Consider the following 26,566-nt stretch of genomic DNA (forward strand, 5'->3'; position numbering starts at 1 on the left):
GGATGGACCCATGGTTGGGGGTGAGGGGGTGCGGCCAAATACTATTACCGAAACAACACCCACCTTCCTCGGAGTCCTTCTCTTCTAGGTCCTTTGCCTGTCACCCTTAAAATTATGGCTCTCAATGGCAGAGTATGGTAAAAAGGAAAGGAACTACGTATTCAAAAGTTATACAAGTTTTGAATAATGGCTAAATGTTGCTGTTAAACCTCGAAATCCCTTTAAAAACACCCACCAACGCACACCGACCTGCCTTCCCCTCTTTGCCCAGTCAGGCTAGTCAGGGGTACCATCCTTCAGAAGGAAAAGAACAGAAATCCGGGGCTTGGCTAGGCAGGCCTCTCGCAGTTCTCAGCACCATCCGCTGCACCGCCGCGATCTCCAGCTCTTAACCCAAAACCATGTGCACCTTCTCATGGCCCCCTAGCAAGAGTCCTTTCTCCCCTTTCCTTCCCGCATAGTTTTCAGATTGTTCCCGGGATTCTGTGTCCCACTGTCTGTCACGCAGCCCTGTCTGCACTTTTTTCCAGTTACATCCTGCGTTAAAATTTTTCAAACCTTCCTGTCTAGCCTAGTTGAGGTGCGAAATAACCGTCTTTGCGTAGGAGGTATAAAGCTAATGTTATTGACATGCAAAATAATTCTCAATGGCTCTGCTCTACATCAGGTAGGAAGCTGGCCTGCTACTGATACACAAAGTAACTCTCTTTGGGCCCGGCTCCTGGTCTCCCATCCCCCAAGGCAACCCAACTTGAGTGGGGAGAATATCTTATATCTTTCTCGGACACCTCAAGTTCTGGACCCCATTATAAATCCCTCTTATGGTGGGGCCTGGCTGTTCCCCGTTACATTATTAGTTAGGGAATGGTGGATAAACTCCCAAAATTCAAGTTCTTATACATCAGCTAAAGGACAACCTTGCAAGCAAAACTTTCTGAGGACAGACATTTCAGATCTGACATATTAACCCTTTTTTTTTTGTTGTTCACAAAAGGACATTTGCAATTATTCTGATTTACAAAGGACATTTAAATTCAGAGAGTAAGGAAAGTACTTCTATATGGATTTTTAAACAGCATTTAAGAGAAATCTGGATGATGCACATTTCAGCTTTAAGTATAAAGTAAAAGAAAATTCTGGCACATAGGAACACTTCTTTTGAAAAAAAATGTTTCACCTTAGAAAAATTACTAGTTCTTTCAGAAAACTAAGTAAATTCAGAAATATTTTCTCAATTTTTTTTCTGGAATGCTACTAATCTTATAGTGATACATTAATCTTATAGTCGATACCTTTCCACACTTCTCACTATAAGATTAGATCACTTATAAGTGGAGTGTCTCATTATTTGGGGCATCCATTAACTTAAATATAAAAGCAGAGGCTGAAAAATTCTACTTGTTCTATCATATTTCATATTTAGTTATTCTAAGCAATGCTAAAATTCAGCAAAACGTTGCTGTGACAATTGGCTTCACATTTTCTCCTAGGTCACAAAATATTTAGTTGTATGTACTATTCCAAAGGTAATCTGGTTATCAAGCAAACACATTTAGGATTAAAAATATGTTCAAAATAATGAGATGTGTGAAGTTAAATAGATATAAGTAGTCTTAAGGCCACAGACAATATTACTAAAATAGATCAGGGGATTTTTTGTTGTTACATTTTAGGGCCTTATAAATGAAGAAGTATCCACAATCTGAAATCTAGAGAGTGTCAGAGTAGTGTACTAATATTTTTCAAAGCTCTTGTAGACATGCGACTTGAGATATTAACTAATTGCACCCAGCACTATCATCCCGGTTGTTATCGAACAATGGACCCGTGGAGCAGGGGTGCCCAGATGTTATTACCAAAAACAACATCCACCCCCTTCCCTGGGGTCCCTCGGTTGTAGGTCCTCTGCCCGCCGCCCTTGGAATTATGGCTCTCAATGGCAGAGTATGGTGAAAAGGAAAGGAACTATGTATTCAAAAGTTATAGAGGTTTGATTAATGGCTAAATGTCCCTCTTAAATCTCAAAACCACACACCACTTAAACACCCACCAACACACACAGTCCTGCCTTCCCCCCTTTGCCCAGTCAAGCTAGTCAGGGGTACCGTCTTTCAGAAGAAAAAGAACAGAAGTCCGGGGCTCGGCTAGGCAGGCCTCTCGCAGTTCTCGGCACTATCCGCTGCACCGCCGCGATCTCCAGTTCTTAACCCAAAACCATGCAGCACCTTCTCATGGCCCCCTAGCAAGAGTCCTTTCTCCCCTTTTCTTCCCGCATGGCTTTCCCATTTTTCCCCAGAGTCTGTGTCCCTTTGTCTCTCCTGCAGACCCTGTCTCTACCCCCTCCCCTCTCAGTTAAATTCCATAGTAAGTCTTTCAAACCTTCCTTGTTCAGATGCAAAATAACCATCTTTGCGTATGAGGAATGAAGCTATCCAGCTGTTATTGACATGCGAAGTAATTCTCAATGGTCCTGCTCCAGGTCTTCCATCCCCGTTGGCGGTCTGTCTTGGGGCAGGGAGAATGTATTCTATTTTTGTTGGACACCCCAATTTCTGGACCCTGTTACAAATATCCTTTGCAGGGGCCCTGGCTGTGCCCTGTTACACTGTTTTGAAAAGTTGGCAAATACGTTTGTTATCCCAGGGACAGGGTCTGGACCAAAGGCCCTTTCCAAATGGCATAAAGAGACACATAGGCTTACCCTTGAAATAAGATGTTACTATATGAAAGAAATGGATAAACCCTGAAAGATGAAGTGTTTACCACAAAAAGACTGTGAAAACTTTTGTTACGGAAAGCCAGACTCAAGACACGATTCAGGGAACGGAGTAAGCCTTTATTCACACACGCGGGCTCAGAGGAGGCAGTCTCCAAATTCTGAGCCCCGAATCGGGGTTAGATAGGGGTTTATAAGCCCTAGCATTACAGCGGGAAATGGATGGGCTTCCCAGGTGGGGGAAGGGATTAGCATTCCGGTGGGAGATTGATGTGCTACCCAGGCGGGTGAAGGGATGTGAAAACGGGCTATAGAAGCAGATAAGCAATGATTAACTGTTAACCTGGGAGGGGGTCTCTGGCTAGGCTGCTCCTCTTAAGTCATCTTGCCCTTATCACTTTAAGAAAAATTACTTTAAACTAGAAGCGACTAAGATAATATCAATCCACAAGTTTAAATTCCTTCCCCTACTTCCGCCACTCCCCACCCAATTAGCCAGAGGGACAGGAGCTTGAGGGCAACATTATCTCAGTTATAGGATATTAAAAATTATGATTCTTTTTGTATATCTGACTTTTATTGAATTTGTAGTTGACTCTATTGCACCATCATTGAATAAGTCAATCCATAATATTATATGGCATTACCCATGTAAGACGTGACCTGGTTATAAATCAACCCCTGCACTGTGAACACTGAACTCCTATGACATTTGATTTAAGGTCTTTCTTCAAGTTTCTAAATATGTTTATATGTTTCTCCCAATTGGTAGTTACAGCTTCTTGGGAAGAAGACGTAACGGTCTGAGACCTCCCAATATTCCTGATGAAGACCATGCATTAAGTCAGACATCCAATTTGAGACAATCCATCTAGCAACTTTTCTTGATGAGGTAACACTCAACATGTCATTCTCTGTATACAGATTATTTTCTCCAGGCTATGTAGCATGGTTCCTATTATATAGAAAAAGCTTAATAAATATTTATGGAAGAAAATTCTTAAAGAAATTATAAAATTTAACACATACAAATATATGGTATTATTTTATGTAGTGTTTGCTTAAAAACAGACAGACCTAGGTTCAAATTCATGCTGTTACTTTATAACTTTATGGCCAGCATGATTTAAAATAATAACAATAGCATGAAAGCCTCTCTATAGCATTTACTAAGTGCCAGGCACTCTTCTAATTGCTTTCTATACATGAGCACATTAGTCCTCACAACTTTAAAAGTAAATATTCCCATTTTCTCCATTTTCAATTATGAAAACTGAGGCACAAAGAGGTTAAGCAACTCGTCCAATGTCATACAACCAGTAAGTGGCAGAGCCGGGTTTAATGCCAGGCAGTCTGGCTCCAGGGATTGTGCTTATGACCACTTTGTGTTACTGTTTCTCTAAGGATATGTTGCTTAACTTTTCTGAGCTTCTCTTTCTCTCCTATGGAAACAGGTTGATAATACTTTCACATGGTTTTTGTAAACTATAAAACTAATAACAGAAACAAAATGCCGAAAAGTACTGACACAAAACAGGGACTCAATACAGGAGAATTCCGATCCTCTTCCTTTGGGTTCTCAGTGAATTTTTAGAAACCAGCCAATAACACCCAAGACTAATTTTCTCTAGGTTAAAAGGCCCCATGTTCTTTAAAATTTCCTCATAAGATGAGTCAAAAGAAAGCTTTCTTAAAAATTAGCAGGCATTTTAATTTCATAAATTTCATAAATGTGTTAAAGGATAAAAATTTGTGATACTGGTTTCTCTCCTCCTTGACATCACCACCCAGTCTCACCACTAGCACTGCCACACTGAGCCTCCCTCTACTGCCATCCCCCGCACACACTCTTTCTGTGGCCGTCACCCTTTGACATGAATGACACACATTGGCTTGAGGATGACTAACACAGCTGTATGCAGAATCAGAGGAGCTTCTTGGCTTTAGCTCCAAATAAATTCTTGCAACTCATAGCAGGGTCATTGTTGCAAAAGCCAAGCTTTCTAATTCAGAAGATCTGAGTATTTTGAAACTCAAAAAGTGAATCTTTAGAGGAGACTAAGTTTAACATAAATTTTATAACAATTAACAAATAAACTGAAAAGAAGAAAATATAAAGAGCTACCTAACTTGACATCTACAAACAAGATCAAGACGACTTAGAAATCTCTAAACTCCTGAGATGGGACCTAATACCCCACAGCCTGCAGCAGAGAATGATGGGTTGGGTGTGGGGGATGATTTTCAGTAACCCAGCCAGACATGTTTCAGGCTGTTGAACAGGAGAGCTAAAACCCAAGGAGATAACAAAGACTTTAGAGATGCCATCTGCTCCAGCATGAGTGGCAGCAGAAATGGCCAGGGTAAGTTTGCTCAATGAAAACCTGAAACAGAAGATCACTATCCCCACCCACCTTACCCCCTTACCCTGGCTCTCAGCAGCTCAAGTCAGCCTCTGAAAGTTTTCTGAGCTCCCTAGGGGAGGTTAGAAGAGGTTGAGAACAAACTATTGACAGTAGGTGCACCTGGTTGACAGTGGGAGAATATAAGCAGAAGAAAGTGGGGTAGAAATAGACCTACATGGATTTGATATGGGGGTCCACAGGATCATAACATCTCAGTGAATACAATGGAAATAGACCAGCAACCAAACCAGATGATTTCCATCCTAGCCCATGCTGGCCCATGTCAGAGAATAGCTAAGACCCAAATGCCCCTCCCTTACAGTAGCCTAGTAACCATGTGTGCACCTGAACTCCCAGAGCAGGATATTGAGCCCTTCTTTGACCAATTCATTTGAGCCTTTCATTTGACCTATAAATGAAAGAACTCACTACATGAACTGAATTTGCAGATTTACTTGAAAATAACTGAGTTTTCTACCACTCTGGAAAGGGAGACTTACATTCCATTTATAGAACAATAAATGTTTGTAGAAGTGAGCTATGACCTGTGAAAATATCATACCCACTATGTATGCCTTCTCATCTGAAACTGACAGAGGTGACAAATATATTATTTGTGAAAAGTAGCTGCAATTCATTGGCACACTTGATGTTGCTTCTGCCTTCTAGCCTCATTCCTGAAAACCATTAGCTTATTAACTCTCATCAATTCTAAGCTACTACCTCTAAAATCATTGATAGCTTCCTATCACCCCCAGTGAGTACAGGCATCTGCTTTTGCTCTGGAGAACTCAACCCTTTTGATCAGCTCTGACCCCTACACTTCATGTGTTTTCCATTATGTCCTGCTGATCACTCTTGCCTTCTTGACTACTTCCCCATCTTCTGTCTCATCCTCCTCCCACTTGCTTGCTTCAAGTGATCCTCAAGATGTTTCCATTACACTTCTCTATCCTGGGTACACTTACTTGTCTCCTGCCTTTAGTATCTCTACAAACAATCTTTCCTCTCCAAAAAGCCTCAAACTTTTTCAAAGCAAATGTGTGAATTTTGACTTGTCCCAATATACATTTGAATTCCCTTAGTTCTTTGCCTATAACTTTCATACAGCACTTATTATAATCTGTTGATTGTATATATATTATTCACTTACTTTATCATCCATGCTAGATTATACACTTATTTATTACAAAATAAATGTCTAATTTTTCTCCCTGTTTTCCTCATCTCCCAAATCTTTCCCAAGATATAACCAAATACAATATTTGGTATGTGTTAGCCACTTAATATTTATTGAATGAGTCCATTTATCAGGACTTCAAAAGAAATTGTAAAATTAGTTATATTAACAATATCTATGAAAAAAATATGTAACCACATACTCAAGGATTCAAGTTTATCCAGCATATTGCAATGGTTAACCTCAGAGTCTCTGAAGACAGACCGCATTTGAATTTCAGCTCCCCCATTTAAAAACTATGTGAGTATGGGTAAATAACTTATCCTAATAGTGCCTCAGCTTTTCCATCTGTAAAATGGTAATAATTATACCTACTTCATGGGATTGTTTACACAGATTAGATCAGATTATATCTGTAAAGCACTTAGGACAGTGTTTGGCACATAGGGGCACTAGAATATGTGCCCTATAAATATTTTGAAAATTAATAAACAATCAAAAATATTCATTTCCTAAATATTTTCCTTTTATAACCAGCTGAATTTTGAACTTACCTGAAATAAGTCTCTTAAAGATTGCTGTCAAGACATTAAAAATCATCAAAATTAAAAGCAATTAAACTTGTATTTCCTTTACAGCTCTAAAATAAAGTTAAAATTTTCAAGAAGAAAATAGTTCAAGATACAGATAGGAGACAACCAATACTTATGTCACTATACCACTTCCTCTGCCATACCAGATATTCCTCATTAATCACAGCATTGCTTCTTACTAAGCCCAGAAGTGTCCTTAGACTCATTCTCAACACAGTGGTCCTAGATAGTCTCTACCAGTTATTCTAAGGATGAAACTGAATTGTCATAATTGGTCTGCTGCTTACTTTTGTTTAAAGGAGGCAAAGCCAATCAGCAATTACTAAAGTTATCATAAGTAATTGTATTCTCACTAGAAGACAGTTCATGAAGTATTTAAGTGTGGTTGACTTTCAACTCTTCTCTAAGAAGTTATTGTGACTTCTGCTTCTTTGCACCTAAGGTCTGAGTCAAACTATTCATCCACTCATAGAAAAGAAGATGTGTAGTATGGAGAATTCTAAAATGGCCCCCAAAATTCCTGCTTCCTGGTGTACATGCTTTGTACTATCTCCTTCCCCAGAGTATGGATGAGACTTGTGAATATAAGTGTCAACCCCTAAGATTAGGTGAGGTTATATGACAAAGATGAAGGGATTTTGCAAATGTCATTAAAATCTTTAATCAACTGATTTTAAGTTCACCAAAAAGGAGATCATCATTGGTGAGTCTGCCTAAGCATATAAGCATTTATAAAAACTCCAGAAGTAAGAATCAGAAGAAGTTAGAGATTCAAAGCAGCAGCAGATGCTCCCACATTGGCTTTGCATAAACAAACTGCCGTAGTGCAGATAAAAACCATCTAGACAGAGACTGGTAGACAGCCTCTGAGCTGAAGGCTTCAGTCTTCAAGAAACTGAATTCTGCCAAAAATGAGTGAGCTTGTAAAAGGACCCTAAACTCCAGACAAAATCTAGCTCTAGCCAATACCTTAATTGCAGTTTCATGAGATCCTGAGAAGAGGATCCTGCTAAGCCACACCAAGACTTTTAACCCACTGAAACTATGGGATAATAAACTTGTGTTGTTTTTAGCCACTAAGTTTTGTTAGGTTGTTATGCATCAGTAGAAAACAAATACGGGGTCTTATTATACTAGTTTATTTGGGTAAATGAGGTACTTTGGTTTTTTTTAATGTGTAGTTTACATCATAGTAAGTCACTTTTCCTAAATAAAATTTTTAGTTTTTACCATGGAAGAAAGAATATAGAAATTCTTTAAAATGGCTTCAGCTCCCTAGCAAATTGAATTGTATTTGTCTCTTGATGCAATATATAAAGTCACTTCCCAAACTCAAATATAAACTGACTTAAACTAGCTCTTATTAAATTGTCTTCTCTTAAAAATTTAACTGTTAATCCTATTATTTTGCCTAACCCTACTATTTTGCCTAATGGGAAAAAAGAAGTAAGCTACTTCAAATGCTTTCCTTTGAAAAAAAATTCTCTCCCCCAGTCAGAATAATTTAAAATTAAATCTTTGAGAATAAGCACCTCACATTTCACCAAAAAGAAAAGCTGTCTATGGCTTAGGCCAGTCTGCAGCTGCTTATTCTTCTCCAGCATTCTGATCTTGACAGGCTTTTTTAAAATGTGAGTTATAGTGTTCTGATTCTCATAAGACCTTCTCTTGGGGTCAACTTCTCATAACACCTTAAGTAAAAATTTTAGGTCAATTTTTCATAGAAACATAAAGTGAAAGACCATGGTTAGTATAACAGGGACAGAATCATAGGCTTGACTCAGGAAATAACCCTATCTCATTTATGGGTCACATCTTTAAAGTATCCATTTAAACATTTCTGTTTACAGGGGACTCACTGTTCCCAAGTCAGTCAGTCTCTTCCAGTTTTAAATAACAATGATGAATAACTATGAAAAATTAGTCCTTTATATGTTCTTAGTCTTTCCAACTATAAAGAATTCCATATTTAGTGATTAATTATAACGATCACAAAAATAAGACATAGAAATTCATTTTCTTATTTCCATGCGGGGCGGGGGGAGTGAAATATTCTGTCTTTTTGTCCACTCCTCCCATCTTCATTTTCCAACTTGGCATCGCTCTCAGACCTTGTGTTGGCCAGTCCCATGTTCTCAACAGGACAAATCTAAGAATATAGTCAGCTAATAAGTATTCTAGTAATACAGCAAACTGCAAGTAAAATAATGGGTTAATTAAATACTTTCCCAAGGATTAATCCAATGGAAGATGAACCTATCTCGGGCAGGTATTAACTAAAATTTCTAAATTCTGTGATAAAAGCACTACACTGAATGAAAACATGGACTACTGAATGCTCCTTTCCATACACCAAGCTACCTAAGACAATCCAAAGTGAGATAGGCAAGAGCACATCTGTCACATGCTCTTGACAATCACTCATGTAGATATGTTTAGCACCTGATATGTTCAACGATATGTATTGGGCATCGTGTGGAATGTAAGCATTGACAAGCTACATGAAAGACAAAGTGCAATTATAGAAAAAATGTTAAGGAAACAAAATTGATTTATCAACACAACACAAGATAGCATTGTGAAAGAAGTTATTTTATTAATTCTACCAATGTTTATTGGATGTCCACTGTCTCCCTGTTTGAGGGGGTTTTAAGATGTTGAAGGTAGTCCCAGTTCTCTAGCTCTTCAGATGACACTGGTGTAGTTATGGTCATCAGCATTCAGTGCTGTGTGTTTCTCCCAGGTAACTCATTAGCAATGACTGCAGCTAATTAATATTTTGTATAGCATTCATTTGAGTGTGTGTCACTTCTTACCTCCAACTATAAGGTTACTCCTATTTTTCTTTTTATCATTCCTAACATTTGTGGGAACATAAATACTTCAGAATGGCTGGTTTTATTGTCATTAGCTGAGCTACATATTCCCTTTATGTTCAAATTTAGAGCATAGCCACTATTTATTGACTGCCAAGCATTTAACATTTATTACCTTTATTTTTTATAAAAACCCTAAAACATGCATATTATGATTCCCATTTTAAATGTGCAGATAGAGTTTCAGAAAGATAAATGATTTACCCAAGTCTAGGAAGGAGCTCTAAATTTGGAACCAGATAATCTGAGTTATAAATATGTGAGTCATATAACATAATTAGATGATTTACTTTCTTTGTATCTCATTTGCTAATTATGTAAAAGGGAGATAAAAAGTACTTATCTCACTGTGTTGTTGTGTGGATAAAATGAGATACTAAACATGAAATTGAAAGACATCATCCAACTGTAAGTATGGCTGGCATTGCTGTTGGAACTTCTGCATAACTAGCCCATTGGGTTTTCTTAAGCCTATACAATATGCAGCATTTCAAATAACAAAATAAAAAAAAAAATCTCAGTAGCAGTGGATTATCTTATTGAAGAATATACTACTGCTTTAGCTCAACTTATTTCTATGGCTCAACAAATTAATATTCTATTAGTTGTAAAATAAAAAGAATTGACCATTCCCTGGAAACAAGTAACAGAAAGCAATTGACATCTAAATGCTTTTTTGGACATCCCCTTGCTTGTACCACAAAAATATAATGAAACTAGGGTATATCCAAAAAGGATATCACATGTTCACAAATACACATTCAGTGCCTACTACATGCCAAAAACTGAGTGAGGTAGGCATTAAAAAAAGTGAGGTAAATAAGGCAGAGGATCTGACCTCAAGAAGTTCCTGGCTAAAATAGGCTGCTTACCTGGAAGAATGAATACTTTGCTTCTAAGTCTCAACATACAGTAAGAATAAGAAAATCAGAAATTTCTTTATGGCTTCAACACCACAAGATGATCGTATTAGTCTACTTTATGTAATGAACCCAAACTATTTCTCAGTTGGCTGTACTTTTTGAAAAATGAACATCAATATAAGAAGATTTTAGGCACCTCATAAATAATACATGAGAATTGGGCTATTAACAGAAAGTAAAACATGTCAGTGTATGAGGTCTGTCCAGAAAAAGTCCAACAATTGTTAACATAATGAGAATGGTTTACATGTCAATGTAAACTAACAGCCAAGGAGAGTGGACTGGAATACACATACATGAACAATGACAACTTCACTGTACTAGTCAGTGGGTGCAGTAGATGCTGTTGAGTGAGGATATGCACAGTGTGACAATCATATTCAAAACAACTGACCAAATAGAGTAATGAATCTACATCAAATTTTGTGCTAAGCTTGAACATTCCTCCACAAAAACTATTTGGATGATTCAGAAGGCCGCAGCTATGGGTAACTGGTGATTGGCAGCCTCATCACAACAACGCACCCACTCATGCATTGCACCTCATGCAATATTCTGGCAAAACATCAGATCACTGAGGTGATTCAGGCCCCCTACAGCCCAGATTTGGTGCCCTGTGACTTCTGGCTTTTTCCAAAACTAAAATCACCTATGAAAGAGAAGAGATTTCCGACCATTGATGAGCAGCTGGGATGGCGATTGGGAGAACTGTGTGAGGTCCTAACATGCCTACTTTGAAGGGGACTGAAGTGTGATTGTCTTATGTACAATGTTTCTTGTGTCTTGTATCTTCTTCAGTAAATGTCTCTATTTTTCATATTACATGGCTGGACACTTTCTAGACATACCTCTTATATCTCTTAGCTTTTGAGAACAATGTTGCACAGTTTATTCAAGCCCTTCTGCAAGCCCCATTTCTACTGTCAATGACAAAATACTATCCTGATCAAACCAAAAGAAAAATAGTGATTTTTTTATTGCATATTGTTACTTTCAATCATGACAGATAATAAGAGATATAAGGAGGATATGCCTCTCCATTCCAAAAATCAAAAAGAAGTAGAAAAAAATCCAAACCCTTTCTGTGTTAAATAGGATTCAAAAAATATGTCACAAAATAAGGCAACAGTTTAAGAAGTCAAATAATCAGTGGTGTATTTGCTTATACTTATAACCTGAGGTACAGGTAGGATATGAAAGCTAGGAGAAGAGGGTAAAGGTTAATAACAAAAACATAATTTTGTTAAGAAGATAGTATTCGCATCATCTAAACTACTATTTCTTTAGATATGTATTTTTGCCAGATTTTCAACAAGGTTATTGCCTACAGTCAACAGGCTAAGCGTTGCACAACTGCAGGGGACACCATTTATGGTATATACATCCCTTTGAAGTTGCGTTATATAATAGCCCTATTCTATGTGTAAGGGAGGAGAGTGAGATGGTGAAGGGATATGAGGAAGATCAGAATGGCGAATGAGAGGAGGAAGGCCAGTAGACAAACACCAGCCAGCGTCTTTGACTTTAGCTCTCAATATGGAAATATACTGGGCATATACAGGAATTTGGAGGTATATGTAGATACCTAGTACAGTTTTCAAATGTATACCCCCAAATACCATATTTATCATTGCATGTCACTTTCCATAGCATTGTGTTATGTTAGCATCATTATAAAAACATTTAAAACTAAAGGATTTCATCTTAACATTTTAATTTCTCGTATTTAAATGAATTTGAAAATACATGTCTCTAAAGTGTGAAACATCTATAGAACATATTCAGAAAGTTATCTAGATGCATACTGAAAATTCTACCTTACATGCTGTTTTACTTTTTTTTTGTAAAAAATTTTAAGATTTTTGGTCTAAAAGAAATCTGTCATTCTGGTATCACACCATACTTGTTATATTAGATCATACATTTGTATATTTGGAAACTTTAAAAGTCAACACATCATACCTAAACAAGTCAAACACTGTAATTTCCATCTTTACCAGAATTTTTATCTGTTTAGTTTAACATATACACACATACACACCATGAGTCTTGAATTCTATAAAGTGATATGCTATTTTATGGCATAAATTCAAGTAAAGAATGCTCAGTTATGCCACAGCGGCGGAGCACATCGCAGGGAGCAGGGTGCTCCCGGATCTGAGGGTTACCGTCCCCGGCCAGCTGAGATGGGGGTGCGGTTTCTCAATCCCGCAGAGCCCGTCCCAGGGTTGTCACGGATCAGGGGAATAAACACGAGTCAGGTTGTCACAAACACGTCTCTGTCTGCCAGGAGAGGGGAAAGGGCACTTCCCTGTAGTAGAGAAGGCCCCAGAGCCCCCTTTTTCCAAAAGTTTTTATTGAAAGGGTAATCACTGGGGCTAGGTAATAGGAATGTGCAGCTTATCTCATTTCATCAACATGTTAATGTTTACAGAGAATAGATGATGTTTTGAAGAAAACAAGTGGCAGGAACACACTGATTTACATGGGTCTGAGAGGAGACTAGTAAACATGAGAGCGCCAAAGGGTATAGGGTTAGAGTCTGTGAATAATGTAATTTTCCTTCCCAGCATGAGCTGGCTATAGCTTTTGAGGGAGAAACAAAGCATACGTTAAAGAATTTACTTTTAGTCTTGATTTCCCCTGGGAACTTCCAGATCAAGTTTAGGACTGTCTCCAGTATTGTCTTGAGCCTGAGCCAGGCGGTGGGGCGGGGCCACCAAGAGACAAGGAGACTTCTTTCACATAGAATGAGGACTCAGGCCATGGCAAAGCCGAGCTGAGGGGTGAAGGCCTTTTTACCTTTTCTCCATGTCACCCAAGTCCTTTTCTGCTGCCCATACAGGCCGATGTCTGTTTTAGGTTGTTTCTCCTAGTGAGAAAATTTATCTGTCATCAACAGCTGACCATCACAGGGCGCAGCCCCTGCCAGGGGAACAGGTTTCGTCTCCTCAGGGGCCTGTTTTCCCAAGGCCTCCTTGATTATTTCCAGCCTTGGGGCCCTCTCGCCTGTCAGTGGGGTTACAGTTCCTGAAACCAGACAGGGCACTTCTCAACACAGCTAGTGACAGAAGTGAATAATATCACATATCTATCACACATTTCTATGTTTTCTCAGAAAGTACTATTTTGTAAGTAGACATTATTCTCACAATAATCAATATGAATAATACTTAATATATTGATTCAGAAAGCGTATTCATTGGTCAAGAAAAGGTTAATACTTGAATCAGTACCATTATAAAACTGGTAACTAAAAATAAAAGTATTTTAAACTAATAATGATAGTAAAAATTAATTAATTAACTACTGCTGTGCATGACACTCTCTTGCATTATTGCACATTCATATTTTAACACTATAAAAATAATGTCATTTAGCTCAGAGAGATTTAACAAAATTTCAAGATATTGTTTCTGAGACTGAAACCCAAATTATCTAAATCCAAAGCCCTTAAACCTCCCCTGTACTACCTATGGAAAGAGCTAAAAACATTTTCTTTTAAAATGTAGTAATAATAAGAAATAAATAAAACATTTGTTTTTATTTCATTTTGTTTTTGTTGTTGTTGTTGTTGTTTTTGCTTTCTTACATTTGCTTGGAAAATACTTTTCAATTCCACTATAACTGGATTTAGAAATCCATTCTGACCTTTACTAATTTTATTTCTTTTTATTTTTAAGTCATGTTTATTCAGTTGTCTCAATTTTTCCCCCTTTGCCTTCCTCCACCCATCCACTCTGTACCCCTCTCCCACAGTCAATTCCACTCTGATGTCCATGTCCATGGGTCATTCATATCTGTTTCCTGTCTAGTCCCTTCCCCTTCTTTCCACCATTGTCCTCTTTCCCCATCCACTCTGGTCACTTTCAGTCTGCTCCATGTTTCCATGCCTGTGGTTTATTTTGTTCATTGGTTGATTTTGTTGAATAGATTCCACTTATAGATGAGATCAGATGGTATTTGTCTTTCATTGACTGGCTTATTTCACTTAGTATAATATTCTCTAATTCCATCCATGTTGTCACAAAAGGTAGGAGTTTCTTTCTTTCATTCTTTCTTCTTTCTTTCTTTCTTTGAATGAAGATTGATTTTATTTAAATTCATTATAAAGTCTCAGCAATTAAAACAACATGACACCAGCACAGAAATAATCAAGTAGCTCAATGAAATAAAATGAGCATTCTAGAAACAAAAGTATATATCTGTCTAACAATGTAATATATTATTCAATTTATATTTCAAATCAATGGGGAAAATAAGGCTTATTCAACAAATAAGGCGCATGGACTACTATTACTTAAAATAAAACAAATATAGAGCCCTATTTCACACATTACACAAAAAATATTCAGGTGAGTTTAAAACTAATAGTAAAATCTAAGGAGTTTTAGAAGAAAATACAAAAAAAATTTTTTTGTACCCTGAAGTAACATATTCAAACCCACAAGCTATAAAGTAAAATGTTCACAATATGACCATATTAAACATTTAAAACTATACTGTAATATACATATTTTAAAAAGTTAAAGGACAAGGAAGAGAATAGAAAAGTATTTGCAACACATCTAAATAAGGGTTAATAGTTTGTTTGTTTTTTAGGGAAAAAATTATACAAACATTTAATCAAAACATGGATAAAGAACACCAAAAAAATCATTTAAAGCTACTTAAAAATAATAAAAGTAGGCAAGAAATATACAAAAACAGATTTAGTTTCAACAAATAATAAAGTAACAATTAAAATAACACATCATTGTCACAGTCAGATAAGTATTAAAAACATTGGTAATATCAAGTATTAGTGATTGTGAAAGGAACTGGGTATTCATAAACTCTTTTTCTTCATCTTCTTAAAACAGTCCCTTTAGCATATCTTGCAATGCTGGAGGAGGTGTATCCTTTTAGCCTTCTTTTCTCTGAGAAACTCCTTATTTCACCTTCCATTTTCATTGAGAATCTTGCTGGGTAGAGAAGTCTTGGTGGCAGGTCTTTGCTTTTCATTCCTTGAAATATTTCTTGCCATTCCATTCTGACTTGTAGTGTTTCTGTTGAGAAGTCAGATGCTAGAAATACCAGGGCTCCCTTGTTTATTATTACCTCTTTCTCCCTTGCTGCCTTTCTGATTCTCTGTTTGTCTTTGATATTTGACATTTTAATGATGATGTGTCTTGGAGTGGGCCTCACTGGGTTCCTCTTGACTGGGTCCCTCTGTGCTTCCTGGACTTGTGTGACTTTTCCTCTCCTCCAATTAGGGAAGTTTTCCATCATTACTTTTTCAAACATGTTCTCCGTCCTTTCCTTTGCTTCTTCTCCTTCCAGTATCCCTATTATAGGGATATTATTATGTTTCAGGTTGTCCTGCATTTCCCTAAATGCATCTTCATTCTTTTTGAGTCCTTTTTCATTTTCTTGCTCTTTCTGGGAGCTTTTTTCTACCTTATACTCAAGCTCGCTGATTCAATCCTCTGCTTCGTTTAGCATGCTTTTGAGTCCTTCTACAGTGTTCTTCAATTCAGAAATGCTATTCTTCTTTTCCTCTTGTCTCTAATTGATAGTTTCTATGTCCTTTTTCTTGCTGATATTGTTTGCAGTAAGTTCCTCGTAGTTTCCCTGTAGTTTTTTTGTAATTCTCTCTTAGCTCACTGAACTCATTGGGCTTCCCTAGAACCATTGTTTGGAACTCAGTATCTGATAGTTTACTTGCCTCTATTTCATTTAGTCCTCTTTGTGGGGATTCCTCCTTTCTCTTCAATTAGGGCATGTTTCTTTGTCTTCCCATTATATATGAGACTCTTCTTTTTTTGCTTCTGATTCTTAAATTTATCTGTCTTGATTTCCTGACTTTGTGGTGTGAACTTCTATGTTAGGAGACCACTGTTTTTTCTTTCTGGATCTGCCTCTGATGATGTCAGATGTTTTCCCTGTCTGACCTTAGGCAGTCTGTTCGAGACTTTCAGAAATCTATTGTCTGTGGCTGTCTCCTTCAGCTGTTAATCTAGTCACTCTGCACTCAGCAGGTCTGCTTAGACACCACAGGGTGGGGCAGAGTTCCTTCTGGGGGCCGGCTTATTGGGTCCTCTCACTATGCTGCTGCTCATGGGAGTGGTCTGCCTGAACCAGATGGCTGCTGCCGCAAGTAGAGAGTCATCACTGGGGTCCCGCCAGCTACTCTCTCATTTCTCTCTCCAAAGCCTCCATACCCAGACTCTCCTCAAGTTCCTCTAGAACACTCTGTGCCTCCTTTAGCCAGGGATCTACTATCTGTGACTGCCACCCTGTACTCAGCTGTCAGGCTTTAGCAACACTGGGCCAGGGCCAGGTCCCTCTTTGGGGCGGGTTTATTGTGTCCTCTCATGCTGTTGTCGCTCAGGGGAGTGGTCTGCCTGAACAAGACAGCTGCTGCCATACGGGGTATGAGTGAGCACCGGAATCCTGCAGGCTACTCTCTCAACTCTCTCCCCAAAGCCTCCTTCCCCAGTCTCTCTCAGGTGTCTCTAGCCCACTCTTTCCCCATATTTGCTGGAGACCAGGGTACATAGCTGCAAATCAGAATTTATGCTTTGGCCCTTTAAACAGCTCTTTGTGTCTCCAGTCACCTGCTTTTGGCAGAGAGCAACCCTGCCCCTTTTCACTACTGGTTGTTATCTGTGTACTTTTGGACTCTGGTGCTGTAGTCTGGAGATCCCCGCTTATGATTTAGACCTCGCTCTTCTCAGGGTGATCCAACTGGCCATTTCAATATCCTTCTGGTGCTGCTGCCTGTAGGTGCCCCACCCACCTTCTTGAGTCTCTACCGCACTCCTTACCAGTGAGGTTGTGCTAAAGCTGATTCTTCTGTTTGACTGAGGTTATAAGGCTCCTCTCGTGCTATTGTTCAGTTGTTTATTCCAGGTGATTTCTCCACAATTTAGTAATAATTGCAAATATTGGTCCTGGGAGGAGGTCAGTGTGACTCCCATTTGCTCTTCCACCATCTTGATTTCCCTGACCTTTCCTAATTTTAAATCGAATTTTATGATAGGAAGCATTTGGGATGGAACTTCACAAAATGCCAGTTTCAGCAGAAGTGCTATTGAACAATGGAACCATGCTACTGTTGACCTCTGGGTTTGGGAGTCACACCAAAATCATCTTTTAGCTCTCCTTCAATTTTTCCCTTAGACTTATCACTATGTTAATATTCCTTACAAAAAAAATGCTTTTAAAACTATGGGAGTCTTTTCATTCTATTTTAGGATCATAGGCCACTGGAAACAGATAAAATCAGAGACTATGATTAAAGTACTAGTTATCTACAAGCCAATTCACTCTCTAGAGATCTGATTTACCACCACACACACACATACACACTCATTTAACCTTGTGGTTTCAGTTTTGTCATCTAGAAAATGGAAATGCTAGTTTTGGTTTAACATATTAAAAATAATTTTTAATATAACAGAAAATACTCTTCCTTGTCTAGTTTGTGTAAAGACAAGCTGATGATATCTTTCATTATGTCAAGAATTTATTCAACAAATATTTAAGAAATATTTTTTAGATATAAAGGCCCACTGAAGGAAACAAGAATGAAATGGAAACAATGAGGAATGTATGAAGGTGAAATACAAGGAGACCCTGTAGCATAATCTTTTTAAGAGAAGATGATAACCTACTGAATTACTCTAAATAAAAGTGTTACAACTAAGTCAAACACAATCTAGAACATATTACAACAGCCATTTTAATTAAAAAGAGAGTCCATTAATTACCTTTTTTGTAACTGATGTGATGATATAATTTTTTACTCACTTTTCAAAGTGACAGGATCCAAAACTGTTGCAAGATAAACATTCTGTCTATTTAAAAGAATTTTTTTAGTGTGTTTTAGACTCTTTTGGTTGCTGGGATATGAGAGGCCAAGCAAAGAAATAGTGCCCCCAACACTATTTGTGCCTGCCCCCTTTCCTCTTCTCCCTAACAAGGTTAGTCAGAATCATGCAGATCGTGTAGATTGAAAAAGGGCCTTATCACTGCCTGATGATCACTGTTCCAGCCAGGACAATGAGGGTTCATCCAAAAGCACTGCTTCCTCTCTCCTATTGACAGGAAACTCTGCCTATAATGAGTTGTAAAAGCTCACTTAGTGCCTGACCCAGTAGCAGCTGGAGACTTGGGAAGAAAAACAATTTCTAAACCTGGTTATGTATGTAATAAATTATCAGGTGATTGTGAGATAGGAAGGCTAAATAAGGATTTTAAACATACTCATATCTCCAGAGACTTCTCCAGACTCTATAGAGAATTATTATATTCACAATAGGACTTATATAAAGTAGAAAATAACATAACTTCTAGGCTAAGACAGCTTGGAACTTAGAAACCTAGCATGTGAAAAGCCATGAGGAGGCTCCATAATAGAATGATAATATATTGAAATGGAGTAGCTCTTCTAAAGAATCTTCTAGAAGTGGGTTTCAAATGCTTAAATCTTTGTGTCCAGTTTTAGAAAACTGTATTGGATCCCATTTTGAAAATTTTTCTTAAAAATGTGTACTGAACTGTCTTAAATCCATTACCAAGGGAATACAATGAAAAGTGTCAGCAATTGAAGAACTGAATATCTTGTTTTCATGCATTATTTTTCAGCTATATTGCTTGAAAGAAATGCTTAATCATGAGACTTTTTTTTAGATACCTGATTGGAGACATCAGCGGAAGAAAATGGACCACATCTTTCATGTGCTTAAATTGAAAAGTTGAGGAGAACCCATGGATGGAAATGGGTAGCTGGGAATTTGGGCCTAGATCTTGAGAGACAGGTTGAGGCTACTGAAACAGGAAAAAACACCAACAGAGAGAAAAGATAGGAGGGTTAAAAATGAAGTCTCAAAAAATGACTATATTTGGGGAACAAAGAGAAGAAACAAATAATTTTACTGAATATCTAGAAAAACCAAAAGAATATAATAAACCTAGAGTCAGAGAGGTAAACAGGCCTCAGATGATGCAGAGATGTCAAAAAAAGAAAAACACTCTGAGTGGATCATCAAAACTGGCAAACTGGCAAAGTTTTGACACTTGATAGAACTATTTCAGTAGAATGGTGAGAACAGAAACTACCAACAGACAGAAGACCCAGACTGCAATGAGTAAGTAGTAAGGTCATGAGGAAAATTTGAATATATAAATCTTTCAAAAAATTTTGAGGGGAAAAAAAGAGACAAAACCTTGAGAAGGGAGAAAGCCAGGAAGGCAGCTTCTTGCTCTTGAAAAAGGAAAGCTCAAGTGGTAGGAATCTGAACAAAGATAAGGAAGGGCAGGGACCTTTTATACTCAAGGAAATAAAACTGTTAAAAAATATTAAAATTCCAAAGAACTGAAAGTTAATGTTGGGCTGTTATTTAGCACATTCATATAGACCACACCAGTCAGCATTTAGGAATTCCCTGCCCTTCTGAAACAGCACCACAATTCAGGCAGTTTGCTTTTCCTTTAGTGGGAGAGCCTGAACATCCTGTGGTAAACCAAAGGCATCCCTGCCCTCTCTTGCACTTTCTTCTCTCCAGCATCCCACACCCTCACCTCACCTCTCTTTTTTTATATCTGAAGCTCAGTTTGTCTTGGAAATTCTAACCTAACACATTAAGATTACTAAAGTAAGCTAGGAAAATATCTCTGGCAAGCAAGGAGGGATTTATTCTACTGGAAATAGCAGCCAAATTTTAAAAGAGAGAGAGAAGGAAAGTTACAGAGGGAATGGAGATAAATCTTGACCACTGTTGGCGTGCCTGGTGGTCCAGCTTCCTGGATCAAGAAGTTGGGCCAAATGTGCAGAGCTGGCTGAAGTACAGAGAGCTGCAGAGGCAATCAGTAAAATCTCTTGAGAGAATGTTTCCCAGCTTAGGCCAAAGCCCCCGGTGATGATAAGGCCCCTTACTCAAAAGTCAAACTGAAACATGGTGTTAGGTGGGGCCTGATGAATGTGGGAAATAATTTACTTTCTCAGAAATAGCACACCCATGTTGCAATTTTCATGTCCATATACGTACTCTTCACTCAGCTTCAAGACATTTCCCTGCCATCCCTTCCTGCTGATATCTTCCCCAACTTTAAAACCCAAATGCTACTTCCTTCATCAAATTTTGCAAAAGTCACACACTGGAATCTTTTCATCCATTGACAGGAACTTAAATCAATTTGGTCAGTACCTGATGTCAGGAATTGTGCAGTGATGCCAGGATATTTCTCCTCTGCACTACCCCTCTCTGTTCTAGCCATTCTCTGACCTTAGCTCCTATGTTTTGCTTAGTACTTTTTATCTATATAACATTTTTTCATTAACTGATATTGTATTTATCTATTTGTTTATTACATATCTCTTCCTAACACAGTATAAGATCCACAAAGACAGGGGCCTCATTTCATTCACAAATATAGTCCAAGAACTTTGAACAGTATGCAACACATAGAAGGCACTAGGCATATACAGTGTGGGGTAAAAGTAGATTTATAGTTAGGAATATGAAAACCATAGAGTTTATTCTTCTATTCTTATTCATTAATCATTATATTATTTTCCATACAAACAACTGGAAACCTACTTTTGTCTCATCCTGTATTTGTTGAAATAATCAGTAAAAACAACAAATCAATCCTTTTATTTAATCCTCAGCAATTTGTGAAGTAAAAATTACTTTGCTCATTTTTCTGATAAAAAATTAATATGAGGAAGTCAATAATAGAAAATGAATAAATGATATAAAAAAATCCAGGCCCTTCAGATGGCAAACCTCTGTTCTTTGTGCTCAACATCACCCGCAGTCTCTATCACACACTGCCTTGTATGCTTACTTATTTCCTTACCGTAGTGCCCACAGGACTGTCAGCTCGCTAGAGACAGGCTTCATTCTTTAAATTGCTTACCATACAATTTCTATGATTTGAAAATCGTGGCTTTTCACCAAATACTTTAAATATATTACCATTTTATTTGTCACTTATACCTCAATAAAGCTAAAAAATGAAATAAATCACATCTGTGAAGTCCTTTATTTTAAAAAAAATTTTAATCCTCACCCAAGGATGTGTTCATTAATGAGAGAGAGAGAGACAGAGAGACAGAGAGAGAGAGAAACATCGATGTATGAGAGAAACATAGATCAGTTGACTCCTATATACTCCCTGACCAGGGATGGAAACTGCAACCTAGTTCTGTGCCCTTACAGGAATAGAACCCACAACTTTTGGTGTATGGGATGATGCTCCAACCAACTGAGCCACCTGGACAGCGCTATAAAGTCCCTTTTGTGGTACAAGGTAACATATTCACAGATCCTGGGGACTAGCATGTGAACATTTTTAAGGGGCACCTGAAATACCTTATCCTGAGAAATGACACTGCGTTTCTAGCAAGTGAATACAGATTGAAAATGGTCTTATAAATGTGAGACCCATATAGTTTGACAAGGCTATACTGGGGTTTCAAGGCTTTATGCACATAATACTGTTTAGAGAGATTTACAAATATTATTAAATATCAAACTTCTTATAGATAGATCTAATGACTATTATAAGGAAAATGTTACAGCCCACATAACAAAATTACAGCTTCTCCAAATACTGTGTAATTTTCACTTGTACCCTTGGAAGAATGGCTTGAGCACTATAGTTAGTGAAAAGAAATTATTTTAAATAAAAAATATTGTTTTTGGAGAGAAACTATTGCTTCAGGTAATAATTTTAACTAATAGGAACCTGGATATCTTTTCTTCTTGAATAGTGATTCTAATTTTTCTCAATATTTTCAAATATCTCAGTAGAAAGTGGAAAAATCTCTAATCAGCATCTGTTTTCCAATGCTGTTCCAGTGTTGTATTCCAATCTCTGGAACAGAAGGTTCATGACAACCTGCCATTAAAATTCCTGAGATTGTCAAGACATAGAATACTTCTGAAAAGATTGAGATCTTTCATGGTTAAATTTCTCATACACAACCTCTCACTCAGAGCACCTTGGATTCAAAAACAGATCAGGTAAAACTGGAAAATGCCACACAGAGAGTTTTCAATGATTTATTCCACAAAAAGACAGATTGCTGAGTTAAAATCTCTGACTCACTCAGCTGAGGGATAAAAGTCTGGGCTTCCATTTGCATTAATTTAAATGGCAATTAGCTGGTAGTAGGTCACATCCAACTTAATACATTCCATAAAGAGTGGAGATCCAGGCTTGCCAAAGAATGCTATCCATGTGGAATACGTAGTGATTACCCTTTGTACTGAAACAAAGTCACGAGAAAAAATGTGTAGGATTTTTTGAGCTCTGCCACCATCATGTTAGTAGAGAAGCTACTTTCTAAAATGGTGTATGGGATGATGCTTATTTAGTAACATTTTCTGAGTAGTTACTAATGTGCAAAAGTTTACACTAAAAACTTTAAATATGTCACCTCAGTTCAGCCTTTCAATTACTCTATGAATTATATCCTACTATCTGACCTACTTCTCAGATGGGGAAATTGAAGCAGAGGGGGTAAGTAAGTCTCCCAGAATCACATGTTTAGTGAGCCTGGAGCCAGGATACAAATTCAGCTTGTCTGGGATGTCCATATGCTCAGCCTCTAGGCTTTGCAACATTTATACCAAGAAATTGCTGTTTCTTTATGAAGGGATCACTCTTGACACAACATTGGTGGATTTTCCAGCGGATGGTGAGAATAAATTTGCACTGATCCAACCACCCATACTCAACCAGTCTCAAGGAAAAATTTTGCAAAATGGCTGGTTGAATTTGCATAGACTTTTTGGTTTTAAGCCAGAGTAAATTTATTGGCCCACTTGGGGATGCATCTGAAACTTGGATTCACTAACTTGATGCTTTAATGAAATAAACTAATAAGCCATAGATGTTGTTACAAATAATTTATTTGATTGCCTGAAGCCATATATTCTGCAAAGGAAATGAGTAGGTAATTAAAACCATCAATGTTCTCTTCTTTATGATATATAAAAGATGAAACCTTTTAGTTATATTTTCCTTTTTTTCTTTTTTTTTCCTAGAGCCATCAAGTTTCCAATGTTGTTAAATATACTGAGTTCCATTAGTGATAATTTCAACATAGGAAACATAAAATTGAAAGTAGAAAACATAAGAAAGAACCAGTCAGAAATGAAATATACATTAACTGAAATAAAGAGTATATTATAGGGAATCAATAGTAGAGTAGATGAATCAGAGGATTAACTCAGAGATTTGGAAGATAAAGAAACAGAAAACACCCATCAGAAGAGCAAAAATAAAAGTAAATTCAAAAAATAAAATGAGGATAGTATAAGGAGTCTCTGGGATAACATCAAGCATACTAAATTTTGCATTATGGGGGTTCCAGAAGGAGAAGAGAGATAACAAAGAATTGAAAACATATGTAAAGATATTATGACAAAAACTTCCTTAACTGGTGAAGGAAATAGAAATACAAGCCCAGGACTCACAGAAAGTCCCAGCAAGATCATAATTCAAATGTCAAAAGTTAATGGAATTTTCTCAAAAAATTAAAAATGGAACTGCATTTTGACCCAGATAGGAATACCTAAGAGTCCTGAATCACCAATTCAAAAGAACCTATACATCTCTATGTTCATAGCACATTATTTACAATAGCCAAGTGACAGAAACAGTTTAAGTACCCATCAGTAAATGAGTAGATTAAAAAACTGTGGTATCTTTACACAACGGAATACTACACAGCAGAAATAAAGAAGGAACGCTTATCTTTTGTGACAGAATGGATGGAATTGGAGAGTATTATGCTAAGGAAAATAAGCCAGGCAGTGAAAGACAAATACCATATGACCTCATCTATAAGAAGAATCTAATAAACAAAATAAACTAATGAGAAAAATAGAACCTGAAACATAAAAACATGGAACAGACTGACCAGAGGGAAGGGGAGAGGAGGATAATGATGGAAAGAATGGGAATGGACTAGTCAAAGAACATGTATGAATGATCTATGGACATGGACAGCAGTGTGGGGATTGACTGTGGGAGAGGCAGGTGGCTGGGTGAAGGAGGACAAAGGGGTAAAAATTGGGACGACTGTGACAACTATTGTTATTTATTATTTATTTTTATAAAAAAGTTAAAAAAATGCAAAAGGTTAAAGACAAAGAGAGACTCTTAAAAGCAGCAAGGGAAAAGCAGTTAGTTACCTATAAAGGAGCTCCCATAAGGCTGTCAGCTGATATCTCAACAGAAACTTTACAGTCCAGAAGGATTTGTAAGAAATATTTAACTTGTTGGAAAGCAAGGACCTACAACCAAGATTACTCTACCCAGCAAAGCAGTCATTTAGAATTGAAGGACATATAAAGAGCTTTCCAAACAACAAAAAGCTAAAGGAATTTATCACCACCAAACCAGCATTACAAGAAATGTAAGGGGTCCTCTTTAACCCTGCAGAGATCATGGTCAAAAAAATTACAGCATATGTCACGTGTATCTGAGAGATACATCCACTCACTATTAGTATGTGCTGAAATGCAAAAAAAAAAAATTGAAAAACATTTCAAACTTGCATTTATTATATTTATATAATAAAATACATGATTTTTTATTTTTCAGTTACAATTTAGAAATGATTAAACAAATATTAAAAACATAAAGAATAAAAATTTTTCTTTTTAAATAATGGAAACATGGATATTGCTAAAAAATACTAACAAAAAAAAAGTTTTTAACATTAATTTACCAGAATCTGCAATAGTTGGCTTTGCAAAACATTTGTAACAGTCATCACAAACAACATTGCTATGTTCAAGGCATAAATACTTTTCACAACACTTGCAAAAATATTTTGATAAGTGACGTGAGCAACATTGACTGAAGTTCTTCATCATCTCTTGGATTATTGAATTGATATATTTTTCCAGCCATTTTCAGTGATAAGTGAAAAAAAGCACAAAAAATGATTTCGAAGTTTGCGGGGAAAAAAATCAAACAAACTACACCAACACTGACTTCAGAGTTAGTGGTATCACTCAGATAGAGTTTACTATCAAATATCACACACCTTTATGAAACACATGTTATAACCAAACTGATGCCTCAAACGTTATGGCTTAACATTAGTCATGTACAGATGTGCAGCTAGTCATAACTTTGAACATGCTTACCCTATATATGAAACAATATTTAAGAAAAGAATTTGCATCTTCCAGATAAGCCACAATCTCCACAAGGTTAAGAAGATAAGAAAAAGATTAAAAGTATGTATGATAAAATAGCAAAAAATACATATCTATCAACAATTTAGTTTAATAAACAAAATAAACAAACAAGCAGAACAGGCAGAGACTCATAGATACAAAGAACATTTTGACAGTTGCCAGATGAAGGGATGTTGTGGGGAAGTATGGGGGTAAAAGGTAAAGAGATTAAGAAATACAAATGGTAGTTATAGCACAGTCCCAGAAATGTAAAGTACAGCATAGGAATATAGTCAATAATATTGTAATAATTATATATGGTGTCAGATGTGTATGAAATTTATTAAATGATCACTTAGTAAGTTATATAATGTCTAATCACTTGGTTGTACACTTGAAACTAATATTGGTGTCAGCTACAACTGAAAAATAAAAAATTATTTATTTAAAGTCAAGATAAATAAATATACAAGTTCCAAAAATTATCATTATATTGCCTTCAAGTGGCTCTAATTTCTTCAAAATTCCTGATTAATAGTTCCATAGTTTGTTGTAGTATTAGGTGGAAGTTCAAGTTGCCACAAATGTTGAGCTCTCCTAAGTGATATGATTTCCCACAGAAACAACATGGACAGTTCATTCAAATCAATGAATTGATTATCCAAATAAAAGAGTTTGGTTA

The 26,566-nt window shown here is 37.0% G+C and overlaps 1 pseudogene; it reads left to right on the top strand.

The window, feature by feature from the left end:
- Positions 1-26,566, top strand: part of LOC129063192 (DNA methyltransferase 1-associated protein 1-like) — an 84,033-nt pseudogene that overhangs the window by 12,105 nt on the left and 45,362 nt on the right.

Source organism: Pteronotus mesoamericanus, unplaced genomic scaffold (assembly GCF_021234165.1).
Source record: "Pteronotus mesoamericanus isolate MK-2021 breed Mesoamerican mustached bat unplaced genomic scaffold, CSHL_Meso_final scaffold_85, whole genome shotgun sequence".
NCBI classification, from domain to species: domain Eukaryota; kingdom Metazoa; phylum Chordata; class Mammalia; order Chiroptera; family Mormoopidae; genus Pteronotus; species Pteronotus mesoamericanus.